The sequence below is a fragment of the Hetaerina americana genome, unplaced genomic scaffold (assembly GCF_022747635.1).
Source record: "Hetaerina americana unplaced genomic scaffold, ioHetAmer1.1.p SCAF_38, whole genome shotgun sequence".
Classification (NCBI taxonomy): Eukaryota; Metazoa; Arthropoda; class Insecta; order Odonata; family Calopterygidae; genus Hetaerina; species Hetaerina americana.
The window spans coordinates 1,260,696-1,283,462 of NW_027286963.1; the positions used below are offsets into that span (position 1 = coordinate 1,260,696).

The following is a 22,767-nucleotide window of genomic DNA, read 5'->3' on the forward strand; positions in this document are numbered from 1 at the left end:
TACGCCATGGGAACGTCTAATTCGCAAATATCACGTGTAATTCCACGGTAGATTAGTATGTGGGAAACTCGGTTGTATTTTCAGCTGAACACCAACAAACTTCCCCCCGTGTCTTTATTTCCTGTCTGATTGACCAATGCGGTCGTACCAAAAGGTCACGGGTTCGAGTCCAGCCATTTACTTGGCTGTTTCTCATGTCAGCGGTTGAATCTAGGGGATCACCCAATGGCCATAATTTTGCCGTCATAACAGGAATTGTTTATACGGAAAACAAAGGGATCTGGGTTCGAATCCCGGTAAATGAGAATTTTTTTACACTTTGAAATGAAGGCATTATCGATGAAAATAAGCGGATGATTCCGATTAAGTAACACGACGTAATCTTCGACGGTTCTTTGTATTTGTGTATAGGCAAACAATTTCTATGCTTAAAAGTTTCAGCCCTGCGGACGGTGGCGCAATTTGCGCAACTACGCATGTATCGCGCATGTAATGCGCACGTAATGAATGTAACATCGTACATTCACATTAATTTGTCACAATATTTTATTCCTTCAAAATAATACCCTTTAAAGAAGCCATTCTCGTATTTAAAATGCTAGAAATTCACAGTTTACGAGGAATTTTAACTGGTAGCTTAATTGTTTAAAGGATTCTTCCGGGAATCAGAGGTACTCGGTTCGAATCTCGGTCAAAGTATATTATTTTTTTACTCTAAAATTCTTGATTTTGATGAAAATCAAAGAATTACTTCCTTAAACAGTCTTGCCATCTTCCGTAATTATTTTTGTTATTAATATAATTAATTTAATTAGCATAATTTTTCATTATTTCAATATAGTACATCAATATAATACTACATATACACCTTTGTTTACTGTTTTTAATTTCCGATTAATTGTGACCGAATTATTTACTTCATATCGAATGCCATGAAACTAACAGATTGAGTGCATTTATCAACTCCAAGCCTCCTGTAAATCTTTTCCCTTGGTCTGGTAAGATGTTTAGTAAACACTTAGCATCTTAGGAAGTGACCACATACTCTTGAAGCTTTTTGGCATAGCTTCAGGATTTTTTGGACCCAGGAAGGGCGAGGTTTTTGTTTTTGGAACAAGGATGGGATGCAGTTTGCAACGGGTCCAGAGAATGATTTGGTGTCCAGAAGGACGAGCACTTCCTCAGCCACGGGGCATCCATCGCCTTTCCTCTCACCACCTTTCCAATGACTACTGCACCGAGAGTCGAATGCGAATAACACTTGCGCTCGTCCTTGAGAACTGAGGCTGATCGAGATTCTATTTCCACGCGTAGCGATGGAGGTCAATGGAGACCATTTTCAATGACCGTTTATTCTATTCGGTCGTTTAAGACAATCGCCCCAAAGACATTAACGCCATTTCGAAGGAAGGGTACTCAGTTATATATATATATATATATATATATATATATATATATATATATATACATATACATATATATATATATATATATATATATATATATATATATATATAATAATGGGCTGACACAATATAACACAAATAGAATAGAATAGCAACATTTAAAAGGACACTCACACGGATAATTGTTCGAGCTTTCGGCCCTCTCAGAGGCCTTCTTCAAGAGAAGAAGGCCTCTGAGAGGGCCGAAAGCTCGAACAATTATCCGTGTGAGTGTCCTTTTAAATGTTGCTATTCTATTCTATTTGTGTTATATTGTGTCAGCCCATTATTGTGCCGCTCGTGTGAGTTTTTCCGTACAATCGTATATATATATATATATATATATATATATATATATATATATATATATATATATATCTTCGAAATGGAACGCTCTTCGGCAACGCACAAATATATAAAAACACAGATGTAGATTTTTAGACTATAGACATACAAAGAAAGGACACTCATATATGTTGTTATGACGTTTCGACGGCTCGGCTGTCGTCTTCAGAATGCTGCTTATATATATATATATATATATATATATATATATATATATATATATATATATATACATATATATATATATACATACACTCACATATACACACACAACATGTCCATGTACCTATGTATACATAATATATATCACATGAATGAACGCATTTTTTCTCATACTTAAGTGTGATCGTGGGAGGCGTAAGTCGACCGAACTCCTACTTCCCTATTCAATTATCCCAGAAACAAACGGATGGATATCCGAGCCCGTAGAAGCAGCTGGTGTGCGCTATGGGAACCATTTATAACACGGGAACGCGGAAAACGGTTTGATGCAAGCGTCGTCTCGTACAACCAATCCAAGGCCGTAAGCTTCTAACAATCTGCACCGCAGGCCATTTTTATCCTTAGAGCGGAAGGCTCTTTTAGTCTGACTATCCAAGGAGTAGATTACGGCTAAAAACTCAAGTGTTCATACCCTGAAAAGGTAAAATGTTCTCCTTCACATATCTGGAGAAGCATTCCGTTTTTATATAAAATGCTAAACCATGAAAATTCGCCATTTTAGAGTATTTGTTTATGTGGAAGTTATAAATGTTTGTATTTGTCGTCACAGCAACGAATGGGAGAAACTGTAACTCAATCGAAATAGATTTAATGTATGAAGATGTATTTTTTCCAATAAGTGCCGTTATTATTCGTAATGGAGTGTCGATAGTATTAATTTTTGAGAGTTGAATATTCTGAAATTATCTGAATGTCTTTTGTATCCATTGGAAGTCTTGAATAACTCTGTATTCGACGCTTGATGAAGTTAATTATGAGGTTTGATACTAAAATTCGTGTTAAAAGTCTGAGTCAAGCGACCATTTTACTCTAGTTTTAAACTAGGTAAAGCATCGATTTATGCTTCGAGCGAAGTCGAATTTAGAATCCCTGTCTCCCCTTATTAGATATGATACCCTCACTCTTCAGAAAAACTGATACGTACCAAATTCACAGCTCCTCCCCATGCGACGAAACATTTGTCTGTCAGACCTAGAGTCAACTCCTCATCAGATTTAAAACCATATAGCGTATTTTAAACAAAATAGACCCAATAAAATCCAGTATCGTCAGACACTTAATTGGAACCCAACCAATCAGTATTTTCCGCTTATTTACGCTACCTTAATAGTCCCCCTGACCAATTTACTTGACCCCTACGAGTACATTTTTATCTCCAAATCCGAAATTAGATTAAAGTCAAACCTCGGCCCCATTGTTTCCGCCATCTTCCTATTATCTAAATCGTTAACACCCATTGGTGTAACCCATAGAAACCAAATCAACAGTGAAAGTTCTTAACCTTCGAATAAACTGACAAAATATTTACTCTAAACAATAATCATTGTGAAAAACAGGTTTCTTTTACTTCTCAGATGGTCATCAAGTTGATTTAGCATATATTAAAATATTTAATGATGGGCCACCGGAATTATTGAACTTGCAGTATCTTGTTTCTGTATTTCTGAACAACAATAATAGTTTGAGTTTGCAGTAAGTAGACGCCATTTTGTTTTTTCGTCAGTAATATAACTTCCAGATAAAAGTAGTACTCTATTGCTCTTGCATATTGAAGGTATTCTACACTCTTCAAGACTTTGCAATCAAGGGCACGAAATCAGTTATGAGACCCTTGACGTGAGAGAGGAAAAATGGTGATGTAATGATACGACCTATCGCACTATTCCTTTAGAAGGCGTGCATGACGGGGGCATATGCTTGGAGTTCAGCAAAACTGATTTTTATATTGCTATGTATTCCCTGTACAGTTGGAGTAGGGATACACAAAGCAGAATGTTTTCGCCGTTTAATAACCGCCGTTACGCCGTTACTGTCTCGGCATATAACCCCTAGTTTCTTAGACTCCAGAGTAGTTTTAAGTTTGTTTTTTGGCACTAAGCTATAAGGACTTTCAACAAAAGATGAATGGAACCCTCTTTCTGGGCATAAGAAAGAATGTATCCTCAAAAAATGTATCCTCAATACTAACCCATCGTTCGATAAGTCCCGGGACTAACTCAGAAAACAACATTTGTTTCGCAAAATTCATTTTTATTCATCAACATAATCACCTTCAGGAGCTACATGTACAATCATTTCAACGCTTTTTCTAACTTTTCGATACCGATGCTTGTAACACGATTTGTCTGCTTGTCCTCTCAAAATAAGCTCCAGTTGCAGCGATGACTTCCTCATTAAAGCCAAATCTTTTTCCCTGGAGCACCTTTTTGAGATTAGCAAACAGCCAGTGATCTATGGGGGCTAGATTTGGAGAGTACGTATGGTGGGTGGGGAAGCAGATTGAAGCCCAACTCGTTTGCCCCATTTGGCCATTGACTTGCCACAGTTTTCATTGACTTGTGGCATTGTCTTGATGAAAGGTGATTTTTTTCTTCTTCATTCGCGGTCGTTTTTTTGCAATTTCGTCCTTAAAAAGCCCCAATAACTCAATTTAATAGTCATTATTGATAGATTTTCCCTTTTTAATGAAGTCCATGTAAATTATACCTTGCGCATCCCAAAATAATAGCCCGTTCAATAAGTCCCGGGACTTAATGAATGATGGTTTTTAACCTGAAATGAATGCAGAACTTTATCCCGCATGGCTTATATTCAACCCCTTACCCCTTTGAACCGATTTATCTCTGCCCCGGCGGCCTTCTTAAGGGGGTGATGAAGATAGGGGAGGGAGAGTGTTGGAATCAATCCGGATAGTTGGAGGGGGGCCCGGCGAGCCCCTCCTCTCTTTCTCTCTATCTCCGCTTTCTCCCCCTACTCTCACTGACGGCAGGTGCAGTTTGAAATAAACCGATGCCTTCAGGCGGTCCAGTTCGCTTCGAATATGCTGGACGAATGAAATGCGAATCGCCATATCGCCATTGAAACACAATCTTTGAAATTTCCATGGGAGATGGAGAAGGAGAGAGATGATAGCAACCATAGAATATGAATATGCCAGTTTTTGGAAGAGTCCATCCAAGAGGACTGATTTATAATAATGCAAATAACACATTTAGTTCAGTGCGATTGGTATATTATTTAATATAAATAAATAAATAAATATGTGTATATATATATATATATATATATATATATTTACTTAGTAGCTGTGTCCATCCAAAAACCTACCTTAACCAGTAGATTACCTAATTATATATATATATATATATATATATCAATTAATCTCAAAATTAGCAGTGTACAATATTTCAAAAAATAATAATTGATACCTAATTTTAAATCTTGAATAATCCTATAATGTTTCTACATGATTGCCATTATGGTGGATGAATTTTTAATAGGTGCTGAGACAATATTGCGTCTGTCAAGTTCGCCGCCATATCATTGAGGAAGCGTTGGGTCCTATATATTTATACCTTGTAGCATTCCTCCACATTCCAAACCACGAAAAAATTCCAACAGACAGTCTTCCCGCCAAAACATGGCGACTGTGTCTTTCGGATCGAAACGGGGTAATGTTTTTGGTCGATTTTCTGGTAACTGTGACCACAATAAACGCTGACAGGTATTTAGAGACAGTCAATCAACTCAGACGGACGATTCGGAACCGGAGAAGAGGAATGTTGACTAAGGGCGTCGTTAACCTCCACGAAAACGTTCGCCACCACGTCGGTCGTCAAACCTTCGTTCTCCTGCTAAAGTTTGCACCCTTCCACTACTACGTATGAGGTCTGGCCAATCAATACGCGAACTGGTGCAATGTGGTGGCCTAGACGCGGACCAAAGACGCCCACTAGCGGCGGTAAGTTGCCTAAGACCCAATAAGTCGTCTGTGCTTGGCGGATCGTCGAGCTGTGCGTATGGTGCCAGTTAAGTTGGTTTCTATTGTCCTTGTTTTTACCGTTTGTCGAAAATGGAAATTTATGTAATCACAAAGCAACGAATCACCATCAGGTTTTTTGGTGACGTTCGGTACAAGTTATCAAGAAATTACTGAAATGTTGATACGGTGATAAGGCTCTGAAGAAAACATCCGTTTTCAAGTGGATTGAGCGGTTTAAGGATGGCCGACAAGACGCCACGGATGATGCAATGCCGGGACGACCTTCAACCACCTGTGTTGACGACAACATTGATCGTGTGCGGTCCCTTGTCCTTAGCGATCGTCGAAAAACTGTCCGAATGATAACTGATGAACTGAATTTAGGAAAATCAACAGTGCACACTATTTTAACCGAACGTGATGTATGGATCCTTCACCATGACACAATGCACCTGCACATTCAGCATTGATTGTTCGCCAGTTTCTGACAAAACATTCAATCACCTTGATCCTTGATCATCCTCCTTATTCCCATCAGATCTCGCCCCCTGAGACTATTTCCTATTCTAAAAATGCCAAAATGTGATGAGGGGACATCACTGGGAAGATGTGGAAGACACAATAAAGCAAGAAACGACGAGAAAACCAAGAAGCCGAACTGCCAAGAGCCTTCCAAGGGTGGGTTTAAACAGTGGTGGAAAAGAAGAAGATGGAATATATAGCATAGGAACGAATGGAGAGTACTTTGAAGGGGACACAATGTAGATGTAGACTAAATTTGGAAAAATAAAGTTTTTATGGCCTCAGTTCGCGTATTTATTGGACAGACCTCGTAGTAGTAGTAGTAGTTTTGAGGGGAGGCGACCGACAGCTAAGGTCATTTGCGCCATAGGGGAAGGACAGGAAAGGATGAAGGGTGGAGAGAAACCCGGCGTCGGCATTAGCCTACTCTTTACGAAAGGCGCCAAGGGGTCCGCGGCTTAACGTCCTATCCGACGGACGGCGTACTAACTCAAAGTGCCCTCCACAAAGCACCTCAAGTAGGGATCGAGATACCTCTGAAAAATATTCAACACCGCCGGGATTTGAACCCGCGCCCTCAGGGTGGGAAGCCAGTACGTTAGCCCCCGCACCATCTCGACAGACCTCGTATATTCCGGACTTGGTCCCCGGTGACTACCACTTGTTTCCTAAGTTGAAATAATAATGGCCAGAAGGCGCTTCAAAGACGAAGAAGTTAAAGATGATGACGGCGGACGGGAACATGGCGGCGACCTCTAATGACATGGACACACAAAATTGACCCATTTCCCAAACAAATCTAAATTAAAGTTATGTAAAAAAACAGAAGCATACAGTCATTTTAAAAAGGTTGTTGTTTATTGACATTTAAGCGTTAGTTATTTCAAAAAAACTTGGAGAATATACTTTTAAGATTATCCTTGCCGATTGTCTTTGGATTTTTCGAGTGTGCATCAAAGAATATCCTCTTAAGGTAAGAAATCTAAGTTAAACACTAAAGCAGGAGGATGTAAAATAGAAAAGGTGCATTTTTTTATTTCAGTAGGGAAAGGGGATTTGTAATTGGGGAATCAGGAGATGAATTAGGTCTGCAAGAGATAAGTTTTCGATAAGAAGGTATATAACTAGTGAGTATTCTATTGCTTATCACAATCATTTATTTTGTCGTTAATTTCCGAGAAAAATGTTCAGTCTACAAGTTCAATTACACTCCAGTATTAATAGATATGGACGACAGAAGGATAAATTTTCAAAACTAAATTTAGCAGGTATAATTTTACATCTCATTTAAATTTTATAATAAATTAAAAGGCTTTTCCAGTACGTTAATAGGCCTAAATCTGTTTACATCTATATTCAACCATATAGTTCCGCCACGATGACGAGTGCCTTGAGGTGTTACATCCACCACCGTCAGGATAGCTAGACGGTGAATGCTTTAGCAGCGGGTATTATTTTATGACTTTCAGGTTCTAAAGTTTCTCGTTTATTTATGGCTAGCCACTTGTACCTGGAAGTTAAAATTGACCGAATGACCGAGTTTCGTAAATTATTCGTGATAATTTGGTACGAATATCTTCGAAAAGAAGATATCAATAAATTTTCGTTGCCCTCACCGCCACTTGCCTAAAATACGAGAACTTCAGAGTGTGAAAATAATTCGCCTTGACCGGGATTCGAACCAGAGTGACTCCATTATCGGCTTAGGAAAAATTATCTTAAATTTATGTGAACAATAACGGAAATCGTGGGACCCCGGTTCGAATTCCGGTCAAGGTGAATTTTTTTACATGATAAAATTTTCTAATTTTTTTCACACGTCGGCTCGAGACCCCGCTAAAGTTACTGCAGTGGCATTAGCCTTTTTTTAAAGCCATATTTCTCTCATTTTTATCGTTTATTGAGTGTGATGTTCGCGATCAGGTGGATGTTACCTTGGTTTTCCTACCAAGAGAACTCATGAAGTGCATGATTTGGTGGAGTGACATAAGAGACTATTACAGCTTCAGTCAAGACGTAAAGAAGCAATTAAAAAAAACTTCTCTCTGCTTTTGGCATCCGTCCTCGCGAATTTAATTGGACCCATCATGTATCGGAGGTATGTGTTTTTCATAGGTCTATCTCTTCCTCCCGCTGTCTAACTTTCATTTGTTCGCGACCTATTAACCGCCTTAAACCATGTCAGGGATTTAAAATACTGAAGAGTGTTGATTTTGCACTGGTAAAAAATATTATCGAGTCTGAGGAGACCTTTATTTTCATCACATCAATCCCCTCCCCTCCCAAAAACCCCCGCCGGCTTTCAAAGCCCACGTTGGGAACGGATCCAAGGGCGAAATTTAGTTCCCACTCCAATTTTATTTGGAAGTATTTTGAAGTTAACGGATGTTCCGTTAAAAAAAAGGAAGGTTCGCCATCCCCCTTCCTCCCTTCTAAAACTCGCGGCAGATGTCATCAACGGCGTTGGAAGCATTAATTTCTCACGGAAATGCTTTTCACCTGATAGGGTTTTCCGTGACATGGGGGAATGGAGGTGGGAGTGGGGAGACTGCTTGTCCGGTCCTGTTCTGAGCCAAGTATCATAGGTCACTCGAGATGTTTTGAAAACTGCTGTCTGGAGTATTTGAATATAGCCCTCCATTCCCCTTTTTCACCGCACTTATTAAATGACTCAATTACATTTTTTGCATACCAGGAAAATATCCTGAATGCTAAAACGGTAAAATATCACAGGTTCATAACGAAAACGATATTCATTTGTATTTTGGATGAATCTCGATTTGTACAAATTCGCAATAAATCGGGATTGGTGCGGTGGCTATCGTATGGCTTCCCATCCAGAGGGCCCGGGTTCGAATCCCGGTGACGGCAGATATTTTTCAGAGGTATCTCGATCCCTACTTGAGGTGCTGTGGAAGGCACTTTGAGTGAGTACGCCGTCCGTCGGATGGGATGTTAAGCTGCGGACACCTTGGCGCCTTTCGTAAAGAGTAGGCAAATGTCGACGCCGGGTTTCTTTCCACCCTTCATCCTTTCCCGTCCATCCCCTAATGGCACAAATGACCTCAGCAGTCGGTCGCTTCACCTAAAATTTTGACTACAAATTGGGGATCCTTCTGGGTGAAGTTCTTATCATTTTTTACTGCCAATATTTTATTATTTTTCATATTTTATCTCAAAAAGGTAACCATCCTGTTTGCGATTAGAGGATCTGTTGTGGCGGTATGTTTCTTGCAATTACCTACGTCTGTGATTACGGACGTATCTCCCCAAAATCATATTTGAACTCCGGTGGATTGATAATCCTTCGTTCTCATTGAAAATATTTCAGAATAATAAGTCAAACCCAAAATTCTAGAGATTTAATAATGTTGTCGTGACCAACTTTTCACATTAGACCGCCTTTGGTTATTATTCGCAAGAGAATGATGGAAAGTGAATATGTTTTTAATATCAAAACTAATCTTAAACTGTGAGTTGACAACTGGTACCTCAACCTAATCCAGTTTTGAGTGATAACTTACCAATTTAGCTCTTCCCGCACATAGCATTTTAAACTTCCACACCAGAATCCCTCGGGACATCCTATTTCTCAAGTTTTGTTAACCTTCGAACAAAAAGAGACCATTTGAAATACGACATACGAATTACGAAGTAGGTAAAGAGGTGGTTCTTATATTAAAACCTGTAAAAATCTCAAAGGAGAATAGTTGGCCCTGTCACAGACGAAAAATGGATGTTTTGCCGCCATTTTGTGCAATTGTTTCGAAGTACCGATAGATATATCGGAGATTATCATTGGAATTATTTGCTTCATCTCCAACGTCCTACTAAGTCGATTTACATCGTTGGTACGTCTTATTTCCTTGCGGTATTAGGAACATATCAATACTCTGAACGTTATTCGTCAAGGCCTCCAAAATGTCTTTTCTCGACAACGCCGAGGTTTGGACGTCACAGGAGTCTCGACGTTTCCCAATTATTGTGCGCCATTTCAGTATTCGTCGCGGCCGCGACATCAAATACGTTGTCTCTTGTTGTTGCTCGACATTTTCACATTCTTCCTAGTTTAATGGGGGCGTGGAGGTGAGGAGTAGAAGGGTCTATTCTGATGAAATGCGACTTTTAAACCTGTTCGCAAGGCTGCCCGCAATACCACGGAGGGAATATCCTCCGTATATACCTTGATGGGCTTGCAACACTGGTCTGCGATGGAATGTCGATAATTTGAGGCATCTGGTGTACTGTCCGTAAGGCAGCGGATTCTTGTGGTTGAAACCATTGAAATGCTGGTGTTCAATGGGGGAAATATTTGTCATATGTTACGTAAAATTACCTCTCAGTTTATTAGCGAGTTTGTTGAGGGTAAATCTAAAAAAAATACAATATTAATGTGAAAATTTACTTTTTTCTGGAAATGTATATTTTAACGAAATACATGTAAAAATAAGCGGATTTTATGGAAATAATGTCCCTCTATGCCAATTACTTTAAATTGTGACATCTTTTTTTCTTAAAACCCTTCGATCACCGTTGTAGAAACACTAGTTTCTGGCTAAAAATTCAATCACCATCTTTAATCATCCTCATTATTCGCCAGATCTCGCCATCCGCGACTTTCTCCAATTCCCAAAATGCATAAATGTGATTGAGGGGACATCACTGGGATGATGTGGAAGACACAATAAAATAAGAAACGACGAGAAAACTAAAAAGCCCAACTGCCAAGAGGACTTCCAAGGGTGCTTTAAACAGTAGTGGAAAAGAAAAAGATGGAATAAGTGCATTGCCTACAAATGGAGAGTACTTTGAAGAGGACATTATCATTGATGTAGACTAAATTTTGCAAAATAAAGTTTTTATGGCCTCAGTTCGCGTATTTATCGTACAGACCACGTGTATATGCGCGGCCGTGATGCGCAAAATACTTAAACGGCATCCGAATGGCTTGCGTCGGGCCGCACTCCGCATCGTGTTTGTTATTTTTTTTTTTGGTTCGATTATCAGCGGGGGATGCGCGCGCCCTCCCTCCCGTCGCTTGTCGCTTCGTCTCAATCGCCGCGCGGGTCTATTTCCGGCGGCCGGAATGCCCCCACCCCTCGCATCTTAGCCTCCTCCTCGCCACCTGCTGCTACTCTGGAATTCGGCATCGAGGCATTCGCCGCTCCACCGAGTGCAGTTCCGCTCGGGAGGCGACAGGAAGCGATGATTTTTTCACCTCTCCACCCACCCTCCTTTCTATCACGTCGACGCGCTGCGGACGAATCAAAATGAAGCGTGTGCGACGAAAGCCTGGAGATCTGATACACCACCACCCTTCTCCCTCATTCTCTTCATTGATACGAGATATTTCCGCCGATATATGTGCAACCTGAAAGGAAATGCCACATCGACATCTTCCACTTCCGGTTCGAATGCGTTTTCAGCGCGAACGACGGTTTCCATGGTTACTCCACAAATTGAAAGTATATAGACAAACGTCAATGGATTTATTTTGCCGGAAACGTGGACATTTGCTCCTAAATCGGTTTCCTGTTGTGGTAGAGGAGGAAGGTGATTTGAGAAAGCCTCTCAATTTCAATTTATTTTGAGTCTCTTTTTAATGATATCCTCCAAACTTCCCTCTCCTTGCATACATTGTATTTCTTTGGCATATGTCTCATTCTTAGGTATGTACGCTGATTTGAATGCGTGTATGTGTGTGTATGTGTGTGTATATATATATATATATATATATATATATATATATATATATATATATATATATATATATATAAATACACTTGTGTATGTCTATATATATATATATATATATATATATATATATATATATATATATATAAATACACTTGTGTATGTATGTACACATACGCATATACACGCATATGTATACATATATAAATATATACATAATTATAAGTAGCGTTATAAATGGACAAATATATATATATATATATATATATATATATATATATGTATATATATATGTGCTTTTTTTCCTCTTTTTTCTTATACATGTGTACTTTGTCTGTTGTTGACAATGAATTTAATAATAATATACATGTATGTGCGTATGCATTGCTATTATTAGGAAATCTACCGTTTAAGTTAGGTTTTGGAGGCACATAACCACCAAAGAAGCATTTTACTTCTCTTAGCAAAACACAGCCCAACATATATATTTTTTTAAGGTAATCTACCGGTTAAGGTAGGTTTTTGGATGGACACAACTACCAAACAAATATTTTATTACTCCTAACAAAACACAAAATCCATCATCCTACTCTATATCAGGTCCCTCTTCATCTCTGAGTACTTTCTTCCTCCCTTCATCCCGTCCAACATCCCTATCCTGTTCCTTCCCTTTCCTCTTTTGCCCAACATTCTACCCTCTATCACAGTCTTCAACATCCCACTGCCGGTCAACACCCCCTTCATCCACTTTTCCTGCCTCCATAGGATTGCTCCCAACAAACCCCTCTCTTCGCCCACCATACCAAGTACTTCCTCATTTGTTTTCTTCTCTGTCCATTTCACCTTCTCCATTCTTCTCCACACCCACATTTCAAAAGCCTCCAATCTACGTCTATCTTCCTGCTTCAATGACCACGTTTCCGCAACGTGCATAGCTACGCTCCATATCAAAGTTTTTACGAGTCTTTTCTTAACATCCTTACTCAAAGTCCCTGTCATCAACTTCCTCCTCCTTGTGAAAGCCTCTTTGCCTAGCGCAATTCTTCTCCTTACGTCCCTACTACTTTGGCCGTGTTGGTCCAAAACACTACCGAGATACGTAGACTGTTCTACCTGCTCTAGTTTTTGCCCTCCTATTTTAATGTTAAGCTTGGCCTTTTTCTTTCTAGAAAATCGCATAACCTTTGTTTTATTAATATTGATCCTCATCCCATACCTGTCGAACTGAATTTCCAATTCACTAAGCAATGCTTGCAGCCCCTTGGCTGACTGACAAACTAAAGCTTGATCATCAGCAAACCTAACTGATTTTACGAATTCCCCGCCCACTTTCATTCCTACCTCGAGTTCTTCCCATGCCTCTTTGATCATTTCCTCTGCATACAGGTTGAACAGCAGCGGTGATAATGGGCAACCCTGCATTACACCCCTTCCTAACACTGCCCATCCTGACTCCCCGTTTCCCACCCGCACCTGAGCAGTCTGAGACATGTACAGGTTGCGGATTAGCCTCCTTTCCCTCCAATCTATTCCTATTTTCTGCAATATACTCATTAGTTTTTCCCGATTCACCCTATCAAACGCTTTTTCGAAATCTACGAAACAGGCAAATACCTCCTGGTTATGCTCTATATTCCTCTCAATTAATAATCTCATTACTGCAATGGCATTACGCGTACCTCTCCCCTTCCTAAACCCAAACTGATCATCCCCTAAGTAATCATTTGCCCTACTGTCTATCCTTTTGTTTATGATCCTGAGAACAACTTTAGCTGCGTGGGATATCAAACTAATTGTCCTATAGTCCTCACATGACGTTGTCTTTACCTTTTTCGGAATAGGAACTAAAACTGATCTCACAAAGTCTTCCGGCCAGATTACCTCCTCATAAATACTACGGATCAGCCCATATAGCCTCTTCCTCCCACATTTTCCTAAGCATTTTAAAAGTTCCATGGGAATGTTATCTACCCCCACGGCCTTATTTAGTTTCATCTCCCTTAATGCCCTTTCTATCTCATTGTCTAGTATGCCTGGACCTAAGCTGTCTTCCTCTACGTCATTTTCTTTTTCAATGTCTAACTTTGTTGGTCTGAGTTCTTTACTATACAGGTCTTCTATATACTCCTTCCATCTCTCTTGGATCTTTCCTGTGTCAACTATTACCTTACCCGCCTTATCTCTATCTCATATAGATATAATTTTATTATTATTGGGTAATCTGCCGGTTAAGGTAGGTTTTTGGATGGGCACAGCTACCAAATAAATATTTTGTGATTCCTAACAAAATACAAAATCCATCATCCTACTCTATATCAGTTCCCCCTTCATCTCTGAGTACTTTCTTCCTCCCTTCATCCCGTCCAACATCCTTATCCTGATCCTTCCCTTTCTCCGTTTACCTAACATTATCCCCTCTATTGCAGTCTTCAATATCCCGCTGCCGATCAATACGCCATATATAACTATATATATATATACACACACACACGAGGGTCATCCGGAAAGTAGTATCCGTTCGTGAAATAAAGACACAAAAGTAAATATTAACAAACATAAAAAATTTTATTTGAAAGAGGATACTTTAAACTACTTCTCAACATAATCTCCAAGCAAATTAAGGCATTTGTCATAACGTGTGACAAGTTTCTGTATTCCTGCTGCATAGTCCTTCGCCGCCAGCTCATTGAGATACGCGAGGGACCCATCTTGCACAAATTTTTGCATAATGCAGATGGTGTTTAACAATTTCATGAACAATTGTTCGAGAAACATTGGGAAAATGCTCACAGATGTCATCAATTGTGACGCGCCGATCGTTCCTCACGAATTCGTCAACTGAGCTCACCAGTTGGTCTGTAATGACAGACGGTCTCCCCGAACGCTCATCGTCGTGTGTGTTCCCCCTCCCCATGTTGAAGTTGCGACACCACCGCCGAACAGACGACTCGTCCATTACATTGTCTCCATACACCTCCTTTAATTGGCGATGAATATCACATGGGCGAACGTTTCTTGCATTGAGGAATTTAATCACTGCCCTCACTTCACAACTGGCGGCGTTCTCAATTTTTTTAAACATTGTAAACAATCACAGAAACAACACAGGCAATGCTAGCGTCACGCAACTTGGCTCAGAGAAGGCAGACAAGCCACTGAAGCTATCTGACCTCGTCCAGCGGCTACTCGCGTCGTCAGCACTTCATGCGGCACGAACGGGTGCTACTTTCCGGATGACCCTCGTGTGTGTGTGTGTGTGTGTGTGTGTGTGTATATATATATATATATATATATATATATATATATATATATATATATATATATATATATATATATATATATATATATATATATATATATATATATATATATATATATTAGCAATTTCCTTTTACATTAATTTCTTATGTCAGATAATGATTGTCTTCGTACATGTTTTCTCGGACCTAGGCGGGCTGATTTCCAGCTTTATCGTTGTCATATTGCAGCGCTTATACATTTCATCCACCTTCATCTTCGTTCAGATATCTCTCCTGAAATCTCGTGATCTGCGAGACATCCATCGATAACCTCGATCCAGTTAGGCCCGCCTTGATTTTGAAGAAGTTCCCGCACCCAACCCATGACTGCACCTTCATTCCCGCGTCCTTCGAGACCAAAGGGAGCGAGTATGACTTTTTTCGAGGACCCCCTCCGCCCCCAGCAGAGCTGCGGGCCATTAGGATGACGGCGACGCAATAACGGAGTGCGGAACCGTATCCATGGAAACCCAAGCGGGCGACTCATGCGGCGGCGTTCTGATTGGCTGCACAAGCAGGCGGAATGCACACGAACGAACCTAGTATAAAAAATAGACCGCCTCAACCATTCCATGGTCGCGCCCTCTCGTTTGGCTACGTCCCATCGCGAGTGCCCCACTGACCGCCAACTATCGTTCCGGCATCCGATACGACTCTTGGACGAGAGCGGGGTGACCGCCAAAGGTAGGAAGTAAGGTCACACAAACTGGGGATGTCAATGAGAGGATTGCTTAGTGGCAGGACTCCAATCCAAATGGCGATCCCTTGCCAATATTCCTACTCCTTCATAGGATACCATTGTTTGGTGCCATCCAAGGGGATCGCATTAGTGTGGTGGCTTGTGTGCTGGCTTCCCACTCAAAGAAGACCGCTGCCATCGGGTTTCATTTGGAATGCGCCGTCCGTTGGATGGGACGCTACAGTTTGTGACCTCTAGGTGCATTTATTGAAATTGAAAGATAATTCCTGACGTAGGGTATCTCTCTTTTTATCTATCCTTCCACCATATCTAAGTAATCTGACGTGTGTGTGTATGTATATATATATATATATATATATATATATATATATATATATATATATATATATATTTATTTATTTATTTATTTATTTATTTATTTATTTATATATTTATTTATTTATTTATATAGATGATTTCGTCGACGTAACACGGAAGTGTTGAATAATAAATTGGACAGCAACTAACAATATAGAAACACATAAATAGATCACTCACACGTTATTTCTTGATCATTTCGACGGAAGATATAGAAGTAATCATTACTTCTATATCTTCCGATGAAGACGGAGCAGAATTCCGTCTAAATGATCAAGAAATAACGTGTGAGTGATCTTTTTATGTGTTTCTATATTGTTTGTTGCTGTCCAATATATATATATATATATATATATATATATATATATATATATATATATATATATATATATATATATATATATTTATTTATTTATTTATTTATTTATATTTATATATATATGAATTGTTCTCGATAAATTAGACATTTATTCCATCCTATTGAATTCTGTTCACCATGCAAAATAAGAGGCGGATGACTGTGTGTAGATGTTATGACGAAATACCGTACATACAATGTCACATGCATTCGTAGTCGTGCGCGAGGCGCCACTGTCCACGAGGTTAAAGCCAACTTTAAACACTTATGGTGTTTTCCCTTTGACAAATTCCAAAGAAACTGCGGGAGATGCCGCAACAGTAACTTTTAACGGAGTCATCCGCTAATGTGCATTTCAATGCAACAATTTCAGAGCATAAAAATCATTCGCCTTGACTGCCCCAAAAAAAGCCCCAAAATTTCAGAGTTTAAGAGGACGCCTCGGTAGCTTAAGTGGCTAAAGCACTCGACCGGATATTGAGGGATCTGGGTTCGAGTCCCAGTCAAGGCGAATGATTTTTATGCTCTGAAATTGTTGCATTGAAATGCACATTAGCGGATGACTCCGTTAAAAGTTACTGTTGCGGCATCTCCCGCAGTTTCTTTGGAATTTGTCAAGTATTCAAGCAGAAATTATAACATACATATTTTACGAAGATATCAGCCAAGCATTTTCAGGGTTCCATTGACGAAACGATGCGATTTTCCTTTCTAATTTGGCCGATTTTGATAATAGAGGCATGAAAATGGGGGCAGTTTTTCAAAAAGGATGTTTGTTAGTTTTTTCCTGGGCAGAATTCTCGTTCACAACGATTGGAGAGACGGATACTAGGACGAAGGTAGTTAGCACTTCCATATTTCAAACTTCTTGCACCCTTTCCTCTCATTGTTGCCCCGGAACACCTTGCCACACGTCCCTGCAATACATTTCGAAGATTTTCCAGATTGAGTCTTGATTCATTTTGTTCCAGACACTGTGTATCTCTGGACCCAGTACCATAAACGGCCTCTGACAAAACGACAGCTGTGGAAACAGACTAGGCCGATTCTTTATCATGTATGTTACATAAATTTAATTGAGGTCTCTTCATTGATCATGCCTCAACCATCTCTCAAATTAAAAATATATCATTAGCCCCATCATGCTTCTATAGGAAAAGTCCCAACAGTGATAGTATGGAGACAAAGCGTAGAACCGATAGATCTACAATTTCATTTTTCCCACGAACGATAAACCAACAGCATAACTGTACAAACGACCACTCTGGGAGGCCAAATATTTCCTTTTTTTAATACGAATTAGCCTAGAATGTTTCATGTCACCCGCATTTCACTGTTCTTCTAGTTACCAGCATGGTGACCGTATTAGATAACCATCACCTATCTATCACACCAACCTTCGGGTTGATAACTATGCTGGTAGTTATTTGCAACTCTTCACGCATGCGCAGGTAAGTATATCACACTTAGATTCCGAAGTTCATGTACCTGTAGTGAAAATCACCTCAATTATTTTAAATATTTTACACATCTATCGGTGATTAACATTTAAGCCAAACTTAATTTTTGATGTTGCATTCCTGGTGTTGAGTCACCCCCTGCCGCACATCCTAGAGGCGGCTGGCAAGGTTTCCTTTTAGATGTTACCTTATCTCTTACCTATGCTGTGTCACTTTAAGATTCTGCTTGAAGCTCCTGTATTTCTGTATTTAATCTAACACATGATTATATCAAGCGAAGTCGTAAAAATAGTTCCGAATCCAATCTGGCCCGTGATTAATATTCACCTTGGGAATCCTGGGTAATCCTGAAGTCGAGGTCATGCCTCTCAATGGTTTCAAACCAAGGCGTGGATGAATCTTAGTGACGTTCACTATCGTGACAAGTTCCAACCGATCGACGGGCGCAACGTTATGTTCCCTCACGATGTCACGAATTAAACTTTACCAATCAAACTAAATCTTCACATTACTCCTTCCAGTTTAAAAAAAAAACATCTAATTACGACACACCACCAGAACAGGATGTTATGGCGCTGGAAAGCCATGGGCCATATTTTTTTCCGGAGGAAGAATGGAAGCCGAACGCCGCTCGGTCGGCTGCTGCACAACAATGGGCAATTTGCACGAAACGGCACACGTGTTGTAAACAGAACCACGGCAACCGTTTGTTGAACCCCCGCAGCCGTCATCCGCAAGCGTCGGTCGCGTTCACATTTTTTCGCGGGGTTTATCGTGATTAAGGGGGGCGGGGCGAAATAGGATACGCCCGGGAGTCTGTTCTTTCAAAGCAACAAGTCGAATGACTCATGTGAGAGCGGGGTGGCGGGGTAAATCTTCGGGGAGAGGCGTGGCTCACCTGACTGCCGAAGTCGAGGCGAGGCGAAGACTTCCAGCTCCTCCGGCCAACGCCGTATCCCAAGAAATCCCGGACAAATGAAGAGTCTGGTGACCCTCCGACCACCAGGTGAGAGAGTGTGAAGGCGTTTGATAAGAATCAGTGGTGTGTGTGTGTGTTTTGGGGTGTGTAACAGTGCCCGTAACAGTGTCAGTGTCCGTTGGTTCAGTACATCCACTCGGAGGCAACACACTCGGCTGACTGAAAAGCGGTCTTTCCAGCCGGGAGGAGGGAAGGAAGGAATTCCCCCGAAGGCGGAGAGGGTCGTCTGGCACGGGCCACCCTTTTAATGGCGGTGGTCCAGAATTAGAAGGCGGCTCTAGGGGGGCGGAGGGGGAGGGGAGGGGGTGGGTTGGAGAGGAGGGTGGACGGAATGGGTTGGGGGTGGGGGAGGGAGGGAGAGAGAAAGAGAGACAGACACGGCCTTGTCACGTGATCCACCCTCCCCCCACACCACCCTTCCCTCCACCCACTCTCTCTCTCTCTTTGCCCCTCAGAGAAGTCGCCCTTGCGAATGAAGACGATTGATCAATCCATTCTCCTCCCCAATCAATCCCAAAAACTAAGGACGAGCCCTCAGGCAGGAAGACATTACCTTTTGGTGGACAACAAACACGAAGCGAATAGCGCGCGCCAGGGGATTCCCTTACTTTGACTGTTTTCTTCCGTTGAGTCTTTGCTTGGCGACGCGGGATCACAATGGCGCGCGCTTGTGGCTTTCCTTCTTCACGTGGCCGAAGAGTCCCCTTTCCTGACGAGATCGAAGTGGGGGGGAGGGTATTTCTTCGCACGGCTAGGTAGAGTCAGTCAGTCGGCCGCAGGTGCATCGCTGTGTGACACTTCCGTCGACAAAATGCGGAAATTTAATTGTGAGCCATTGTACCCATCTTTTGTTTCGATCGATTTTTTTTAAGTCTGGAATAAGAAGTATCCAAAAATCTCTTGCATTAACTGGAAAAAGCAGGTCTCATTAAGGGATTATGTTGAAATTGTATCATTAACCCAATCCTACTGAGGTAGCAGAGTTCATGTCAATAAAAAATTGATAGATGAAGTCTACTCTTAACCTATAGAATTAAGATGTAATTTCTTTCGCAAAAGACGAAGTGTTCAGAATATTTGTAAACTATAGGAGCAGAGGATAAAAAGTAATTTTCTAGGGTAAAGTGAAAGTATCTCGGCCTGACAATGAAAGACTGTGATTTTCATTTGAAAAATTATTTTATTTTTATACATAAACTCCTATGACTTCAACACAAGTGATCCAGCATTTCTGCAACAACAATATTCCTAATTAAAGTTGGCAATTTTCCACAAAATAATTTTAATTTTTTGGAAAATTGCCAATTTTTATATTTAATCAATCATGATATTCCACCATATCATGCCTGAAACATCTCTTTTTATCGATATTCCTTCCCGGAAGTGTGAGTGTATGGAAGACTGTGAAAATATCCATCTCAGGCCCTCTGTAACTTCTTCATTGGACACGAAGCAATTCCCAGAAAAAAATTTCTTCAAGTTTTGGCAACAGATTGAAGTCTGAGGGGGGTGCTAAATCAGGAGAATATTTGGGGGGATGTTCGAGCAAATTGTAACCCCAAATTCCGTAGTATTCCCCCCACTAACATACCTTCGTGAGCAGGTGATAGCAGGTTATCCTGATGAAATACGATTTTTTTCTTCTTCAAGCCAGGCTTCTTCTCGGTGGTGGCTTGCAATGGTATCATGTAGATGTAAAAGAAATCATAGAACAGAAATAGAAATAGGGAATTTTCACAGAGAACAGTGTTCTTTAAAATGGTGACATTTTTTTTTTCGTTATACCCTTAAAGCAAAATCAGGAATTGTAGTTGAAGCAACTTCAATGATACCAGTGACTCATGATATAATGACAGGTAAGGCACATTAAAATTCTTAATAAAATCACAATCACTCGTGAGAAAAATCAGGAAAAAGGGGGCTCTGTTCATGTGGAAAATCAGTTTGCTGCTATGGTTTTGGAAGGAAAATAGAAGCCAAAATAAACAAAGGGGTTTGACAAGGATGCAACCTCTTGTCAGCACTATTCAACATATATCCAGAAGAGGCAACAAAGGAAGCACAAGAATTGGATATCAAAGGAGTCAAGGTGAATGGAGATGAAATCAACATGCTCTGGTGTGCAGACGACTTCTGCAGTAGTGGCGGAAACACGAGAGGACCTTCAAGCAACTCCTAAGTGCTATGGATCAAGTACTGGGGGAATGTAATATGAACATCAACAAGAAGAAAGCTAAAATCCTTGTGTGTGCAGAAGAGAGAAGCTGAATGCAGATATCACAATTTCCGAGGGGTGAAACTAGAGCAAGGGGAATCCTTCATCTATCTTGGGCAGTAGCATAACATGGGATGGAAGAAATTCGACCGACATCAAACAAAGAATAGCATAGGCAAAGAAGGTGTTCATGAAGAAGAGGCAATTACTATGTTCAAACTGGACTAAGGCTGGAAACAAGGAAGCAATTCGTCAAGGCTTTCGTGTGGAGCATGGTACTCTATGTGCCTGAGACTTGGAACATTGGAAAAGTAGACCAGCGAAGAATAGAAGCATTTGAAACATGGTGCTGGAGGAGAATGATGAAGATTAGTAAATGAATAGACAAAGTGAAGAACGCTGAAGTATATAGAAGAGCAGAAGGGGATAAGACCCTATGGAGAGCTCTACGGCAAAGAAGATCTAGAAGGATGGATAAATAGATAGATAAAGGACTTTATTTGGACCTAATTGAGACCTAAAGGACCTTTCTTTCATTTAACCCATCGTTGTATACATATTGTATTAGGTATAAAACTTATAGTTTCATTCATACATTCACATAAATACATATAGACTGACCAAAATTCATTATGCACAGATTTGCACATAGAAAAGAAAAAAGAAGTATATATATATATATATATATATATATATATATATATATATATATATATATATATACATACATATATAAATTAAGGATACACCTACACATACACACTCAAGGTAAATGACAGTGAAGAAAGAGAACAATAAAATAAGGAAAGTCTAAGCAAAAAATGAAGTTTGTGGGAAAAGCTAGGGAGAGCGTGGCATAGCTGACCTAGTAAAAACCCACGCAGGAAAACACCCACGAAGAGAAGGGGGGTGTAAAAAACCTGTGAAAACCATATTAATTAGAGGAAATATACATTTACATTGTAACAATCCATTATGACTCAAGGTATTGGATATACCTTGAGGTACAATGGATTAGTTAGAAACATAATAAAAGGAAAAATTGAAGGTATGATCCCGCGAGGAAGGCCAAGGGACAAGTACATAGGGCTAATAAAGAAGGACGTAAAACAGGGAACCTATCAGAGGGTGGGGGAATTATCACTAAATTGGGAAGATTGGAGGGCTGCAGTAAACCAATCTTAGGATTGAAATACTTGATGATGATGTTATGGTTTTATCATCTCTTTCATCTGAGCTGGATGGGACAATGCTATTCCCTCTTCCCAGGGTTAAGTTAACGGCAATAGTCAACTGATTTAAGATAGGTATTTGATGGACCCTGCCATTGCATAATGCTGTACTCCTAATGCCTAATTAACAGTGCAGAAAGTTTTATTGAACCTCACAATGCATATTACATTAAGTC

General features: G+C 40.2%; 1 protein-coding gene across 1 annotated transcript in view; it reads right to left on the reverse strand.

The window, feature by feature from the left end:
- Nucleotides 1–19,363, reverse strand: part of LOC139691566 (uncharacterized) — a 144,875-nt gene extending 125,512 nt beyond the window's left edge. Inside the window, exon 1 of the mRNA XM_071589442.1 lies at nucleotides 19,064–19,363. The gene's annotated coding sequence lies outside the window, so the exon portion shown is untranslated. The remainder of the gene's footprint in view (nucleotides 1–19,063) is intronic.
- Between the last annotated feature and the right edge of the window lie 3,404 nt (nucleotides 19,364–22,767).